This window comes from Heliangelus exortis, chromosome 1, assembly GCF_036169615.1.
Source record: "Heliangelus exortis chromosome 1, bHelExo1.hap1, whole genome shotgun sequence".
Lineage (NCBI taxonomy): Eukaryota > Metazoa > Chordata > Aves > Apodiformes > Trochilidae > Heliangelus > Heliangelus exortis.
Window position 1 is genome coordinate 187471426 of NC_092422.1, and position 16875 is coordinate 187488300.

Consider the following 16875-nt stretch of genomic DNA (forward strand, 5'->3'; position numbering starts at 1 on the left):
TTATGAGTTAGAAAATGCAAGTCAGTGAAAGGAAATGCTGCAAAAGAAAAGTGTGAGCTTAACACCTTACACACCTACAGTTCGTAAGAACATGCAATTTTTATACCTATAATTCAAAGTACATAGTTAACCTTTTATTACATGTAATAATTTGTACCAAATACAACTATAAATACTGTATATATATTTTTTCTTTCTGTACATAATATAGTAAAACTTCAATAAGATCTTACAATAATAACACTACAAGACATTTTGTATTTTGAGAAACGGGTGTACAGTAAGATACAGAAAGGAAATTAAGCCGTCTTAGAACTCCTGATTGGCACAGGTTTTATTCACTGGTTTATTTTAATAGAAAGCCTTGGTGAAATCTCATGTACCCTCCTGACTAAAACTGTCTGGATAGAAAGCTTCCCAAAAGCTCAGGGTCTCAACATCAACTGCCTGCCTTGGATTCCTATCCTTCCTCACTTGTCTGCACCTTGGCTTATTTATTCCTTCCAGTTCAATCAGTCATTCATGTCAATTTCTAAAGATTTTGATAAGCAGAGGCTTTTTCTTGCTCAGCTACAAAAACTGCATGAAGTGTGGAAACCAAGAAGATGATGCAGACCAAAGGGAGGTTGCAATGTCTTCACTTGGCTCAGCTACAACTGCAAAAGGAGACCCCATGGCATGAGTAGACTGCCTGGAATCAATAATGAATCAGCTATGATACTGAATGATTACTCAGGCCAGCAATTGTTGGCAATTATAAGGATATTTTTAATACTACAGAGTCATCAGTTTTTGAAAATGTGTCATGTTTGAAAAATAAAGCTGACAAAGAAGCACCTATCTGGTCAGCTCAGCCATGTGTGTGCTGAGGCTATTCTTTATACACAACCATTGTGCCTATTATCCCCTATAGCACAGACAAATTATAGATAGCTAAATTTTAACTTACACACAAAGTAATCTAATTAAATTGCATATGTTTCCTTATCTGCTTCATCACAGGGTTTTGGACAAATGTTATACAAAGTGTAGGTTTAAATGTTGCCTCAAGAAAGCAGAAGTCTCAGCTTTGAGACTTCTCTTGAAACTGGGTTTCAAGAAGGTTGTTTCCTTTGGAAACACAAAGGCAGAACTCAGCTGTACAGGGACATCCACTGATTTCAACAATATTGCTGTGCTCAGCTCATCACCCCAGGCTGCCTTCATAGTCAATGAGGAGAAATGGGAATTTTTAGAGTGCAATTCAGCTCATCTTAATTAGACATATTTTCCCATTACATGAATCATACCTTAGAATGCCACCTTCTTTCCACTGACTATGAAGATATCTTTAGGGCAAGGTGCCTACATATAGAAGTCAGCAGAACAAATGTCTAGAATCAGGTGAGATGACTTTCTCAATACAAGCCTATTAAATTTCTGGCAGAAAAGAAGGTGGGTGCTAATTTTGATTACTTTTATGTAGTTCAGCTGTTATATCTCATGCTTCTATCTTATAACTTAAGAATTTAAACTGATTACTTAGTACTTGACTCCCCTCTGGTGGATGAGATAGAAGGGAAAGAACAACTTTTAGTAATCAAAGTAAGGGATGATCTTTTTTTTTAATTTGATCAAACCTATTACTAGGTGAAGTCCAGGTATATCAGGGTATTAAATAATCTATATTAAAAGAACACGTAAATTATCCAGAAACAATTATTTTCCATTAAACAACCAGATGTTACCTTTAATTTTCATATATTTGGTATTATCTTCAATAATAGAACTAGTGAATAAAATTACCTTTGCTATGGAGGTTGCCAGAGGATATCTGAATATCATACTTGTGGATTTAGACACTTCTAAGACAGGAATATTTTAGTTTTGGAAAGTGGATTAAAAAACCAGGACATAATTTTACTATGTTCTCAAAAAGTTTTTGTACTCACAGTAATGAGTTTGAGTAACACGGCAAATGTAATCTCTATCAGTCATACATGTGAGAAAATTTCTCTCGTGCCTGAAAGCCATTTGATTAAAAAAAAAAAATATATAACACTCTTATTTCTGAAATTAGTACCAATGACCAATGTTCTGTGATGATGCAAAGAACACTTCAGAAAAGAACTGGGGACCATCAAGCCACATTATTACAACAAAACATCTGAATGAGTGGGTATCAAATGATTTCTTCCAACTAAGAAGACTCTTCTTGTCCCTGGCATGGCAAGGGGGCTGGAACTAGATGATCTTAAAGGTCTCTTCCAACCATGAGAATTCTATGATCCTATGAAATTCTAATTTTCCACAATAAATATTTGGGAGGCAGAGTGTATGACAAAAGAGAAAGAGGGTAAACTGTAAGGTCTATCCTGGCAGGTCTTAAACATAGGTTTTCATACTACAGAATATTTATATTTTTTATTGAAATTTGTCTAGCATCTGAACATAGTATTATCAGGTTTCTTCTGTTTGATAATTCAATTTCATTCCAAGTAACAGTACTACCTTTCAGCCTCTACTGTCACTCAAGTGCTATGGAAGGAGCTTCAAGTCTACAGTAAAAATTTAATTAAATTTTGCTGAAACCAAAAGCATTTAAATAATCTGCCTGAATGCCTAAATATTCAAACAAAATACCTATTTCCTACATTTCTAACAGTGTGAGTGCACATGCACAGCCTTCTCCCCCCACTAAGTGACTATGATAAAGAGTGGATCTGTTATTCTTCCTACCAATCATCAACCATACCAAGCCCAAAACACTGAATCAAAAACCTCTTCAACTTTGTTTTTCTCAATTTAATTAATTCAACTCCTCCAGCTAAACTTTATTTTGTGTCTACCCCTGTGGCCCTGATGGAGGGCATTGGGTCTATCACAACTAACTAAAGCTTTTGCTTCTCATTTGCTGAGTATTTTGTAATGTACTCCTCTGGCATTGAAACAATGAATGAATCTGTTCCTCAAAACCCAGAGATACTAAAGGACTAAATCCTTTATAAATTCTGTAATTTTCTTCACAAAGGAAAAAAATTGCTGTTTAAATCTAAACATGCCTAACCTAGTCCTTCACACAACAGGCAAGTATCAGAAGCATTACAGGAAAATTAGTGCTGTACTCTTGAGTCACTACCTCCTGACCAATGACACTTGTACTGTGCCAGGCCTTACACATGCTATGTTTGTAGTAGATCCTTCTATAAAGTAAAAACCATATAAATTTCAAGTAATCTATATCTAAATTATCTAATCTCTAAATATTAATTTATATAGTATCCAAATTATATAATCTCAGCCTTGACAGGCTCGAAAAGTGGGCTCATGCAAACTCCACTCTGCTCTTGTGAGACCCCACCTGGAGTACTGTGTCCAGTTCTGGAGTCCCCAGCACAAGGACACAGAGCTCCTGCAGTGTGTCCAGAGAGAGCCACTAAAAGAATCAGAGGGTTGGAGAACCTCTCCTATGAAGACAGGCTGAGAAAATTGGGGTTGTTCAGCCTGGAGAAGAGGAGGCTCTGAGGCGACCTTATAGCAGCTTTCTAATAGCTGAAGGGAGCCTACAAGAAAGCTGGGGTAGGGCTTTTTACGTGGGTGTGTAGTGAAAGGACAAAGGGCAACAGTTCAAAACTTGAAGAGGGAAGATTTAGGTTAGACATCGGGAAAAGATTCTTTCCTCTGAGGATGGCGAGATGCTGGAACAAGCAGCCCAAGCAAGCAGAAGCTGCCCCCTCCCTGGAAGTGTTCAAGGCCAGGCTGGATGCAACCTGTCTAGGGGGATGTGTCCCTTTCCATGCAGGAGATGATCATTAAGGTCCCTAGCAAACCAGAACATTCTATGATTCTATGATAAATTAGAAAAAAAAAAAAAAAAAAAAAAAAAAAAAAAAAAAAAAAAAAAAAAAAGGAGAGATTACAACAGAAAATTTCAATGTTACTCATTATTTTAGTCTGGTATTTCTGACAGAAGCCTGACAGATTGTGGCACTGGTTGCTACAGATTCAGTACCTATTTACTTTGTTTTCATGAAAGAAGCAAAACACACATTTTGAAGGAAAGTAATCCAGCATATGAATATAATTAATATCTGACTCCAACCAATTTCTCTCTCAAGACAGGAGCTGAAATGCAATCAATATTGGTACAAGAAAATCCCACAGGGGATAGTAGCTGCAGATTAATTTTCTGTCTATTCAAACCTGGCCTTCACTTATTGAATTACATTGTTACCTACCCTTGACAGTCAGCTAAACAACTCACTCATTTTTCTGCAATGAATCTCCAGACCAATTTCTCCCTCCCTTGTGAAGCACATAAAATCCATTTTAAGCCTTTTTTAAAAAAATAACTAAAGTGTCAATTTAATGTGTCAATTGTTCACTATTAGAATAAAAGGAAATGTATATAGTAGCTAAAATTCAGGTAAGGTGAGTTCCTCTGTAGGTATTCTTTCTAATCTTGGTTAAATCACTTTGGTCTGAGCTAAAATAAACTGGAGATTACTTTCTGTTCTTTTGAAAGCAAAACAATTAGCAGAAATATTGCAACTTCTTTCTCAAGGCCTATGTGAACATTAATGTATGTACATGAGGTCACTGGAAGTTCAATGCCAAGAAATATCACTGAAAGATGTTCCTATAAAAGCAAACCATCTTTAAAACAAAATTAAATAAGATCATTTCAAGAAACTCTGACACAGTTTAGGTGCCCATTTAGCTGCAGCCAAACATATCTCAATCCCCTTCCCCAGAATTTAGCAACTTGTAATTGTAATAGACATTGAAAGATGAGTGGATTTTGTATCCCTATGTTGAAAACTGAAGATCAGAAGTTACATTAATTAAAAATTACCATCAATGAAACACACAGAAAACCACGACCAAAATAAAGCAATCTTCGACAGTTTTCTGAAGGCAGATTATTTTCAGGAATGATACAGAAATTGCTTAAACCATTAGGAAAGATTTAGCATCAGCTGTTCTGCTGTTTTGGTTTCAACACTGTCTGTGGCCCCATTAAAAAGTTACAACTGGAGCTGACAGGGAGTGTAAAATGAAATGTCTCTTGAAGCACACAGCTCAGCAATATGCCTGCAGCAAGCAAAGAATGGGAACAACTCTTCCAAGGACAAGATAGAGGGATGTTGATTTTGAAAGGGGCAGCTAGAATGCATTACTAGAAGCCATCACAGTTTCACAGCACTTTAGATAATGTCATGTGTGCATCCCCTTCTGGTAACTTTTTATTTTGTTCTCAACAGATGTGATTTTCCAGCTGAGGGATAACTGATGAGTGCATTTAGGTGGTTGTGACAGAACACCAGACAGTTTATTTCATTTTTGTTGATGTGTCAGTTGGGGAATGCAGTCTTCATTCAGCTGCATTAAGTGACAACAATTTTTCTACTCATTTAAAAGAGCTATAAGTAGAACTGGCTTGGAAAATAAATATTCATACTTTATATACATTCTTATGTTTATATATGTGAATATGGTGTATATAAACAGAAGAATATATACAAACATACATACATGTATAGGATCAGGGTAGCTTAAGTGTAGGGAACTAATATTTGCAGGTCTCAGTGTTTCATGCTCAACCACCATTTAAAATTTATATGGGTTGTTTTCAACACTCTTAGTGTTTCTATATGCTTCTAATGTATTAAATTAATTAAAAACCACTTATTTTCCCCTTAAGAATTGAAAATTTAGTTCTTTTCTCATTATTATAGATAACAGCTGATCTTCACAACAAAGCTGAATAAAGTCTGTAGTAACATCAGTATGCACATATTCATTTCTGTCGTCTCCTGTTTTATCTTGAACTACAATGTCAGGTAAAATGAAACGTATTTTAAATATCTAATAAGACATATAAGACATTTATCTTCCTAAAGATAAGAGTTACACTTGTTAGCCACCTCCTACGTCATCAGCAAATTTTCCCAGTCCTCGTAGTGTTTCAAGAGTGATGAAGAGCTGCCTCAATCAAATCAGCACCCTTGGATCCATCCTATCTGATGGATATCTGACATGCTTCAGTGGCCCCTAAACCTATCTCCCTTTGTTGCAGGAATAGTCTCTCTCCCACTAAGTCACTTGGCAAACTGAGGCAAAGGCAGTACCAAGGACCTCATCCTTACTATGTCTTCAGCTACAAGATCCCTACTCCACTGAGAAGCTTCCTTAGCTTTCCTTTTGATATCAATGCACTTAAAGTAGTATTTGTAGCAATTTACATCCCTCAGCAATACAAACCCCAGCTGATATTTCATTTTGCTAATTCTACCCCTTCCATCCTTGAAAGTTCACTCAAAAACTGCATATCCCTCCTGGGTCATACATCTTGGTTGGCAGTTCAGGATTCATGATGTGTAACCTCATCTGAAACTCTCAACTTGCTTCTCTCCTACATGGGGTGATGGCCTGGGAAAACATAGGAATTTAGGACCAGGATGTTCATTAAGAGAGATTTTCCTGCCTGCCCTCAAAATACCATAAATTAAACAAAAGTACCTAATTAATCTCTGACTTTTGATAGTGTCTTGACTGCATAAAATGATGCCCCTAGTGAACACTAGGAATATGTGGCTATACTAGAGTAAAAGCACACCTTACTGTAATTGATTGGTTATGAGCAGTTCAGAAAGCCCAGGAAATTACTGAAGAAAAAAAAATTCTTTAAAATTCACATCCTTCTTCAAATTTCTGTAGTCACATCCCACTAAAGTACTCAAACATTTGTAAAAACACCAAATAAGAATAGCCAGTGTTAACCAGAGTACACTTGGTCATCTACTTCAAAACCAAAATGAACTCTGAATAATTTAGGGTTTTCATATATCATCCAATTACATTTTAAACTAGAGACTGCTTTACTTTTATTAGAATAAATTACACTGCCTACCTTTTACCGTCCCCACATCTGATTAAAGATCATATCCCTGGGGAATAAGAACTGTTAAATCACCATAATGCTTCTTTGGGAATTAGGTATAATATCCACTGAATGTCAACATTTAATTAATTTGATTTGATGCTGTTGTCCTTGCCCTGCTTTGCAGCATGGCACATTCTTCAATCATACTGGTTAGGTCCAGATTTTTTACATCTTGCACCAAACCAATTGGTTATTGCTCTTCCTTTTTAATTTGTATCTTTTTTTCTTTGTCTACAACATTAATAACAGTAAAGCCCTTCTTTGAGAGGAGATTGGAATACATGACCTCCAGAAGCCTTCCTACTCTTTTTTTTCCTGTGATTCTCTGAGTTAAGACCATAAAACATCAGTTACTAATTAATGCTCACATAAATATAATGTAGGTTTTCATTCACTAAATTCCAGCTTTATCTAGGGAGGCAAAAGTGGCAGGTAATACTAAACCATGCACAGACCTCTGAGTTTCCTTTGGATCATGGATTTTCCCTACAGTAGCCTAAATATCGTCTGTTTTAAGTAAACTTAAAAACTACATAAGACTATTTATATGGCTTTCAAAACCATTGGTATGGTGAAAGCCAGATATATACAAAATTAAAAGAACAGCAGTCACAGTTAAATTTTAGAAGGATATTCTACCCTTCTAAAGAAGCACATCATAGGAAAAAAAACCAAACAAAACCAAAACAACATTAAAAGAAAAGAAAAATATCAGCAAAACCAAAATAAAACACAGACAACAACAACAAATAAAAAAATAAGAAAGAAAAAAAGAAAGAAACAGGTCAACTTCTTAGATGTTGAAAAAACCTAAAATTTAAAAGCCTCAGCAAAATAAAAGACCTGTGTAAAAGGTCAGCTATAGCCCAGTTCAAAAGCTTCTAGGGTCTAAACAATGTGAAAGTACTGGAAAGTAGAGATGCTAATGAAGAGTACTGCAGGAAAACGCAACCCTGGATACACTAAGAAAGCCCTACACTTCATAGAACAGATTGATTATCCACTTACAAACACCTACAAATGAAATGCTTTATATTAAATATTGTTGTCCTCTTCAGTCCATTATTTTTTTCATCTATTCTCCAAAAAACAATGGGGACAGAGTACACTGAGAATGAGTAAATGGAAAGGGCAGGGGAAGCGATTCAGCCTTTTATAGATGATATTGGCCAGTTCAGATACACTGTCATTTGTGGGGCAAGGGGCAGGGCAGAACAGGCAAGGAACTGTATCTCAGAAAACCTAAACTGCAGGGAACTCCCTGAAAATCCCAAAACATTGCAAAGCATAGATTATTTCCTCCTTGGGGATATAACTGGAATCATAATTCTGAAATTGTGTCCAAGAAAGGCAATATCTGCCAAAAGGAATTTTTTTTTTATTAATCTCCCAACAGCTACTAATAATTGCATATAGTTTCCAGAAAAGGGATTTCAGAATATCTCTCTTGTCTCATATACAAATTATTTGTTAGGATTTTGTAATTATATTATTTACCTCATCTCAGCTATACTTATAATGAAGGGTTCATTTGCTCATTTTTTAAATCTGAGATATGAGTAAGCAGTAGATCAGTATAACCAGAGGGCACTCCTAAAAGCATGTTGTCTTTTTTTTTTTTTTAAACTTCCGAATCTGCAAACATAACATTTGGTGATTCAGCTATCTATAGACTTAATAGTAAATCATATTAAAATATTCTAAGTGCCTCATTCCAGTTTTCTTAATCTGACATGCAACTTCCAAAGCCTACTTCTTCCTTCAATCAACTATATGAAAAACATTAGATTCAATCATTCATTTTATTTTGTACCACTTAAAAAAATCACAGTATGACTGGCACATTTCTAAGTGGAATATCAAACAGTGGTACAATGCTGTTATCTATAATCAGGCAAGAAACCACTTACTAAAAACCAGTATTTCAAATACTATAAGCCTTCTAATAACATGTTCATCTTTTGGAGTTGCTTTTATTTACCAATAAACACTTGCACTGTATTCTGTGCGATCATTATCACTCATGCATTTGATATTAGTAGGAAATATCCTGAAGGAAGAAATTTTCCATGAAACTGATGAATCACTAGCTTTAGGAGTGAACTCTGATCTTTGGTGGAGCATAAATTTAGCCTCCATGGGGAAATTTAAAGCACTGGTATTTTGTGCAAATTTGCCTTCAAGGTAGGATTCTCCACATTAAGAACATCCTCATCTTTTTTAGGACACTGACAACTGCAGTTATCACTTTAACCATTATTATTTCATAACGGTTTCACAGGTAGGAGATAGCTGTGGGGCAGTCATATATTTCACTGCCATGTATTTTTCATTGCAGCCTCAAATATATATTCATTTGGGAATGAGAAGACTCACATGAATCTGCATAAAGGAATACAAACCTATTTTTCTAACCTGAATACTCAAAATAAAACCCATACAAACAAAAAACTCTCTCCTCAGAAAAATACCCAAAAAACAACCAAACAAAAAAAAACCCACAAACCAAAAACCAGAAAAAAACAGACAAATAAAGCAGGCAAGAACCCCTGCTCCTTGTGCCAGTAGATCATTATCATTTCCACAGGAAGCTCAGAGGAATGTCTTTTATCCTTATGGGATGGACTCAAGCTTACATGTAATGGCGTGAAATTAAAAGACCTGACATGTTTCCCAGTAGTACTCTGTAAAAGGCACAAATTCCTCAGTGAACAATGCAAAAAAGCCCTGGTACTAAAGCAGCCAGTGTCAATCATGCCTTCACTGTCAGTTCCAATGCTCATTTTCCAAAGAATGGCATCCAAATCCCAGTGTTAGAAACGGTAATGCTGGGCTCTAGATGAAAGAGAGGAAAGTGCACAGCAAGAACACTGTGGAGTATACATTTTCATAAAATGCCTGGAAGTCAAGGTATGAAATTACTGGCAACAAAAACAGTAACTCCTCTTGTACAGAAAGGACGAACAACAGAAGTAACACCAAAGAACCTGGATTTACTGCTTACTCCTCCGCACAGACTGCAGAAAAGGCACCTTGTGCTATCTTGTAACACACTTCTACATCTTCACTACAGCAAGAGGCATACATCTGAAATGTACACATTTTTTTTTTGTTCCACACTGCAGTGCAAGTGATACACCTAAATGCAATTCATTTGTTACACACACAAAAAAGGATAAAATATCTTTCAATGTTATTGTGCCAGTTAATTTTCAAACATATTAATTCAAATGGACTATTTTCAACATATTTACCAAACCAAGTATGTTCTGTGATATCTGAGAACATAATAACTTTAAAGAGGCAACATCTCTGAATGTGTTGTATATTTGAGAAGCACAAGATCCAGGCTACAATAACCAGAAAGTATTTTCTGAAAATGAAAATAGTTTAGGACATCTGTGGAGATCTATCAAATTTTTCCATCTTCCTTTCATAACACTTTCAATATAGTATAGACGATTATTAATTTCAAGTATTTTGTGCCACTACCAAAAAACAGAGGTTAATTAAAAAAAAAAGATATTTTAATAAAAAACATAGTTGAAAAATATGACATTTATTACAGATTAGAAATTCTTATTCTAATGAAACTACTCCAAGTCTTAAAATGTTCCTTATATAAATGTATCAACAGTCCTAATCTGGTAATTTTTCATAACTGATGATGTAATTTACACTAGCACAAATATTCTTCATACAGTTTAGGTCAGACTAAGAGAAAACTATTCTAGCAAAATGTCTCTGTGTATGTATAGAAAAGGTTGGAATAGGGCATTGGTCTATAAAGCTAATACTTGTTACTATGAGAAAAGAAACAAAAAACAAAAAAACCCACAACCAAACACTTCCATACCGTATTAACATGGATCGGAATAATTCTGGCACAGGCGTAGCCTAGCTTGTCAAATATTTTATATTAAAAATCTCTCCATCAAACATTAGCTAACTTTCCTGTGTAATATTTCAGGCTACTTAGAAAATTAGTCATAAGCCTATATCAGTATCCTGATTCTTAAAGAATTTTGAAAACAAGTGCTAAATGGTATTTTACAGTTAAACTTTCACATGCCTAATTTAACTGCATACCATCAAGATATTCAGCATTGAACAGAAAATATGAGAACTAGATATGCAAAATCTTTAATCCAGATACCTGCAATGCCTTGCCCTGCTGAAAAACCCTACTAGATTCAAAAGGAAAAGAAAATTAATTTTAAAACAGATGCAACTTTACACACATGAAGAATAGTAACAGTCACATAAATCTCTGAAGGGCCATGCTCTAAGTGCAGAACTACTTGTTCATTCTTCAGAATGAAGGTGTACAAAAAATTTATTCTCAAAGAACCTAACTAAACTTTCAAATCTGCATCAGACATGTTTTGCTCACTTACTCTTCACAGATGAGAATAGCTGGGGAAAATTCTTTACGATGCATTTTAACATTTTGGGGTTTTAAGAATTGAAGGAGTAAAGGACAGAGAGAAGATTAAAAAAAAAAAACAAAACACAACACATCATAATTTTTACTGTATCAATTCTACATAGATACCTGTGCCTAGCAGTTATGTTTATCTTGAAATATTTGAGACTAATTTGCCACTGGGAATGCCTATTCTTCACTGTCTATGAAAAGTGGAAACAAATTGTAGCTTCAGATCAGGAAGAAAAGGATGCTTTAAAATCCCCCTCTGGTAAAACCAGCTGGTAGGATATTGATTGTATTATATGCCTGCTAGTATCCTGAAACAGTCAAAGCACTGATATAGATCTCTTACATATGCAGATAAAAGTGAAAGTTCTAAAGATGTGGCCTCACCAGGGCAGAGTAGAGGGGGAGGAGAACCTCTCTTGACCTACCAGCCACCCCCCCTTCTAATGCACCCCAGGATGCCATTGGCCTTCAGACTAATGTTTAAAAAAACCTCCAAAACCAGAGGAAATCCATCTCTGATGGATGACATATAACAGGTTAAAGCAATCCCCTTGCAGCTTTTTCTGTACTGGCAGGGGATGTCCTAACAGTCTCACATTTCAGTGTGGCAACTGGCAACTATTGGACTTGCAGAAAACTGCCATCATCCTTACAATCTCTTTAACATCCCTTTATGCCTTTAACCTTTGAGATTTAATCCTTGGATTTCCTTATCTGCCCTGCCCTGACTTCAGACCCATTGTCCAGCTGGTGCCATCTTCCCCCTTTAAAGACTCAGAATTTTTCTGAAATTATATTTACATTCACATTCACACCTAATCATCCTTTCTTAGCTTTAAAATAGTTTTCAACTTGACATAGATGTATTTTTTTTAAGGATTAGTAGTGCTGCATTTGTCAGCATTAGTACTTCAGATATTATTCTAAAATAACAAGACAGTCACAGAGTGAGTTCACATTTTTGTAGGTACTTACTCAAAGGCACCCATAAGTCTAGAAGCTTTATGGTAATTTAGTAAAATAAAATAGAATAAATAATAAAATAAAAAGTACTACTTTCACTTAATACATTATCACTAACCATACAAGTACTGTTCTGTTAAGTCACAACAGCAGTCTAAGAAATCACTTGTGCTAAGCAGGGGCACAGCTCATGCCAGGAGATGCAATCAGCTGCTCCCAATTAAAGACTAACAAGTAAGACCTGCAGAAGAGCTGCAGATTTCCAATGAGGTGTGGATGGTTTCATGTTAAAGAATCATTTGTTTATTTGTAACATTCAGCCCTTTCAATTAAGTCACTAAATGATTTCATTCTTCTTTTCCTTAGGCTGTTACAATTTGAACAGGAAGGAGTTCATAAAATCCTGACAAGAAATCACTCTCCTTAGAAAAAGAGCAGGATGCAAAGAGGAGATGTGAGAAACATAAAGAAAGGAATCAAGAAAGAATAAAAAATAAGCAATGGAGCAATTCAGTGCATAGTGGAGAGGTGTATTACCTGAACATATGGAAACAGAAAAATAAGATTTAGAAGGATGAAGATGTGTAATCACTAGAAATACAATGGAAAACCAGGGCAAATAAGGAGGAAAGAATGGAACAATGCAGAAAACATGATGAATAAGGGGGGTGGTGGTGGCCTTAGAGAGGAACAAGAAGAGAAAACAGGGAAAGCGGTATTAAAAGTTATGGGGAAGTGCATCTTAATGTAGTAGCATCATTCTGATGTCCAATGAAAGAACTGCCCAATGACTCACAGAATCACAGAATGTTTAGGTTGGAAGAGACCTCCAAGATCATCCAGTCCAACCTTTGACTAACACCACAGTCAACTACTCAACCATGTCCTTAAGGACCACGTCCCAATACCTTTTAAATGCCTCCAGGGATGGTGACTCCACCACTGTCCTGGGCAGGCCATTCTAGTGCCTGAAGAGTCAAGACACAAGCAGTTGACACTTGCAAATTACAGGGCATGAAAAAGACTGCAATATATCAAATTGAAAGGGTTCTAGGGAATAGGACACTGAATGAAAAACCTAAGAGACATGTATTAGATTACAAGTTCAGTCATTATCTTCCTATGAGATATGAAAAATGTGAATATAATACCTCCTACCTTGTTGTGAGGATAAAACTCATTAATTATCATGAAGTGTTCACACAGCACAGTGCTGTGGAGGAAATAAGCAAGTAGAATACAATTGCTGTTGTAGGATAAAGAGTACAAAAGCTATATTACTGATTGATGGACTAAGGGCTTAGAAACTGATTGTTTTATCTGAGAAACAGAGAAATCCAAAGGGCAAAGAATGATTGCTCTCCACATGCTTTTATTTATTTATTTTCTTATGTCCAAGCAAACACAGTTATTAGATTCGAAAATGCCCACTGACAGAGCAGATGAAAAATGAGAAAGAAGGATCTCCTGGATGTGGTACATCAACAGGAGGAAGGAAAGCAAACTCTGTTGCAGCATATTAAAATACACCAGAAAAAATACACAAAATTTAAGCTGGCAACTTTTTCTTCTGATAAAGCTGTAATTTTAGAAAGATGAGTGGAGACAAACATGGAGCGGCAGACAGAATCTGTGTCATTAATTTCCTGTAAGTCTTCAACATCTAAAAGATGGGATTTAAGAGTCCTTTAGGGGAACCTGGTCAACAGCGAGAAACACGCATCTAGAAGTACTTTAGCTGACCTTAGACACTGAACAGCTCTCCAGAGCTGTGTACAGAGATTAGTTTAGATATCTAATAATAAATACATATCCAATACTACTTATTCTCACGTACACTAAAAAAACTGAAAAAAACCTGTCATATCATATCCTGTGATTAAATGAAGGCTCACAAGTGAAGAGGAAAAAGAACTTGTTAGGGAAGGCAAAGACAGAATGGCAAAAGCAATTTTATTAGACAGTGCTTCAGAAATTAGTCTACTAAAATCTCTTTCTGTAAAAGAAGATGCCACCTAAGTTGACTCAGCCATTTCACAAATTCTGACAAAGGACATAGAAGTAGATCTCCAGCAGTTTTTCAGGCAGGAATGAGGGAGATGAGTCTGTGATGTTTCCATGTGTTATTAGGCTTGGCTGCAGGTTTTCTTAGCAAAAATTCCCAATTAGATCACTGACCATGTCGTTCTTCTTTTAAATCAGATTTTTGGTTGCAATATGCTCCAAAAATGTGTATGTTCAAATACACCTATATTCACACTTCCAAAATGATTTACCAAAAGGTACTTAGCTGATTCTTATCACCTTGATGAAATGTATGTCATCAGTAAGCACTCTCTCAACTTTCTATACCTAACAAAATGCTTAACTTAGAATACAAATTCTAATCTACTCCTAATATGCACTTATCTGATCAGATTCAGCTTCAATGATGAAGGAAAATTTTAAATTTTTAAATAAATATTTGCATTAAGAAATTTAACAGTGAAAAACTCAAGATGAATGGAAGAGCCTTTTTTAAAAATGTGCAAGTTAGTGGTTCCTGGAATACTGGGCCTTTTAGAGGGAATCAAATCTACATGGGCAAGTTACATCTCTAAAACATTGCTCTATTTCCATAGCACTGATAAGATTAATTTTATAAGAATTATAACTGATGCTACAGATCAAGGAGGATAATGCTTCATTATATAATAGCGTCATTATCAAGTGTTCATCTTTACTAAACATCAAGAAACAGAATTCAACTACCTAAGAGGAAGAAATCCAGCCCTCAGCAGAAATGCTGAACCAACAAGTATTGGTGCCTGTGATATCTGAGTTTGGCCTCTCTTTTAATGGTATGATTTGAACTCATGGGGAACTTTGTACCAGTATCTCCCTCATCACAACATTTTTTCTGATTAGCTAGAGAAAAAAAAAGCTTACATGACTTACAGAAAGCCCATGCTCCTGAACAGCTAAGCTTCTAAATATTGTACTTTCCTGGTCTCTTTTCAGTTGACATTTTTGTCTGAACTTAGAAGTAAATAGATAAAAAATAAAACAAAAAGTTCCCTTTCCTTCTTTTTCTTTAATATTTTGACTTGAGGAATGTTATGAAGGAAAGAAAAATAGTCCTTACAACATATGTAACTCTATAAACATCCTGGCAAGTCAGAACCACAGTCTCAATGCTATAGTTTTGTATTTTACAGAGACCACAGATCTGCAAAGTATTTATGCTCACCAAGCTGAAATTCCTAGGACTTAAAATTTTTCATCATGATTCAAGACTTCCCAATGTAACTTAAACTGATGTTGGGTCTGGTATTGCACTGTGTTGCTAGCACCATGTGACAGTGTTATTTGTTTCTTGACAGTTTTGCTCAGACTCAAAATGAATAATTCTTCACTTGGTGATAAAGGTTATTATAGTCTTCATCCCAATAGTTAAAAAAGACATGAATAGAAATACAAACAGGATACCTACAGGAATACCTTTTGTTTATCTGGGGTTTTTTTGCTGTTGTTGCTGTTGCAGGGTTGGGTTTTTTTGTTTTTCTTTGTTTGTGTGTTCGCTTTTGGGGTTTTTTTGTGGGTTTTTTAGGTTGGTTTTGTTTGGTTTTTTATTTGTTTTTTTGTGTTTTCACTCATTGTTTACTTCCTAGGGGAAAATAATTCCTGAGGAAAGTAAAAGAAAATGAGAGTAAACTCTGGAACAGTATTTCCTTTCCTGTCTTGCCTAACAGATTAGGATTCATGCTGTAGAAGTACACAGACAGCAGTCTTACTTCACTCCATAATCTACCCTATGGGGAACATTCAGATTCAAAATCCAATGTTTAAACTTTTATTTCTGTTTCCAGAAGTCATTAGCATCTTCAAACCCAGTCTCTCAAACACAGGTTACTTTTAATATATTTTACTTAAACATCACAATTTTAAAACCCATAACAGTAGATTTTGTTGTATCTGAATTCCAGTACTCACAGCTCTACTTAAGAATATCAAGTAGTTCTGCCTGACATGATCTATGTACCTTCTTTAATTGCCATACAGCAGAAGCATCAGTTACAATAGTGATGCCATCAATCTCTAAAGAATACTTGATTAAGAAGTGTAAATGAAGCATGCTGGCAATTCAGATTAATACCTTTACAATATTTTTATGTGGTTTTATAAATTAATTCTATAATGAAGACAAGAAATGGCACTATCTCAAGTGAAGGTGAGGATAACTTGTCCCATCCCCAGAAGACATTAAGATTTCTAATAAAGTAAGATAGGAAAATTCATACCACTTTAAGTAAGAGTTCTAGTAGAACCAGTAATTGAAATACCATACATTTTGTCTAAATCTAGATTTTTAATTTCCCCAAAGGTGATTACAGTCATATGAGTGACCAAAAAGTCCATGGAAGTAGTCATTCTGTAACATTTTAAGTCTGCTTTTCCTTCAAGTAAAAGAATTCTTAGAAAGAAGAAAAACCGAGATAAAATGAGTTTGGAAAAGAAGGACAGAAAATGGTTCCTTCAGAGTTAAGTAAATTATTTAAATTTATAATTT

At 35.3% G+C, this 16875-nt stretch overlaps 1 protein-coding gene and 1 long non-coding RNA gene across 5 annotated transcripts in view; one reads left to right on the top strand and one right to left on the bottom strand.

The window, feature by feature from the left end:
* LOC139791612 (uncharacterized) overlaps positions 1–3908 on the top strand; it is a 67219-nt gene extending 63311 nt beyond the window's left edge. The window contains exon 2 of the long non-coding RNA XR_011723974.1: positions 3841–3908. This is a non-coding gene — a long non-coding RNA (uncharacterized lncRNA). The remainder of the gene's footprint in view (positions 1–3840) is intronic.
* The window catches only part of CACNA2D1 (calcium voltage-gated channel auxiliary subunit alpha2delta 1), a 361517-nt gene that overhangs the window by 142744 nt on the left and 201898 nt on the right, over positions 1–16875 (bottom strand). The window lies entirely within an intron of this gene.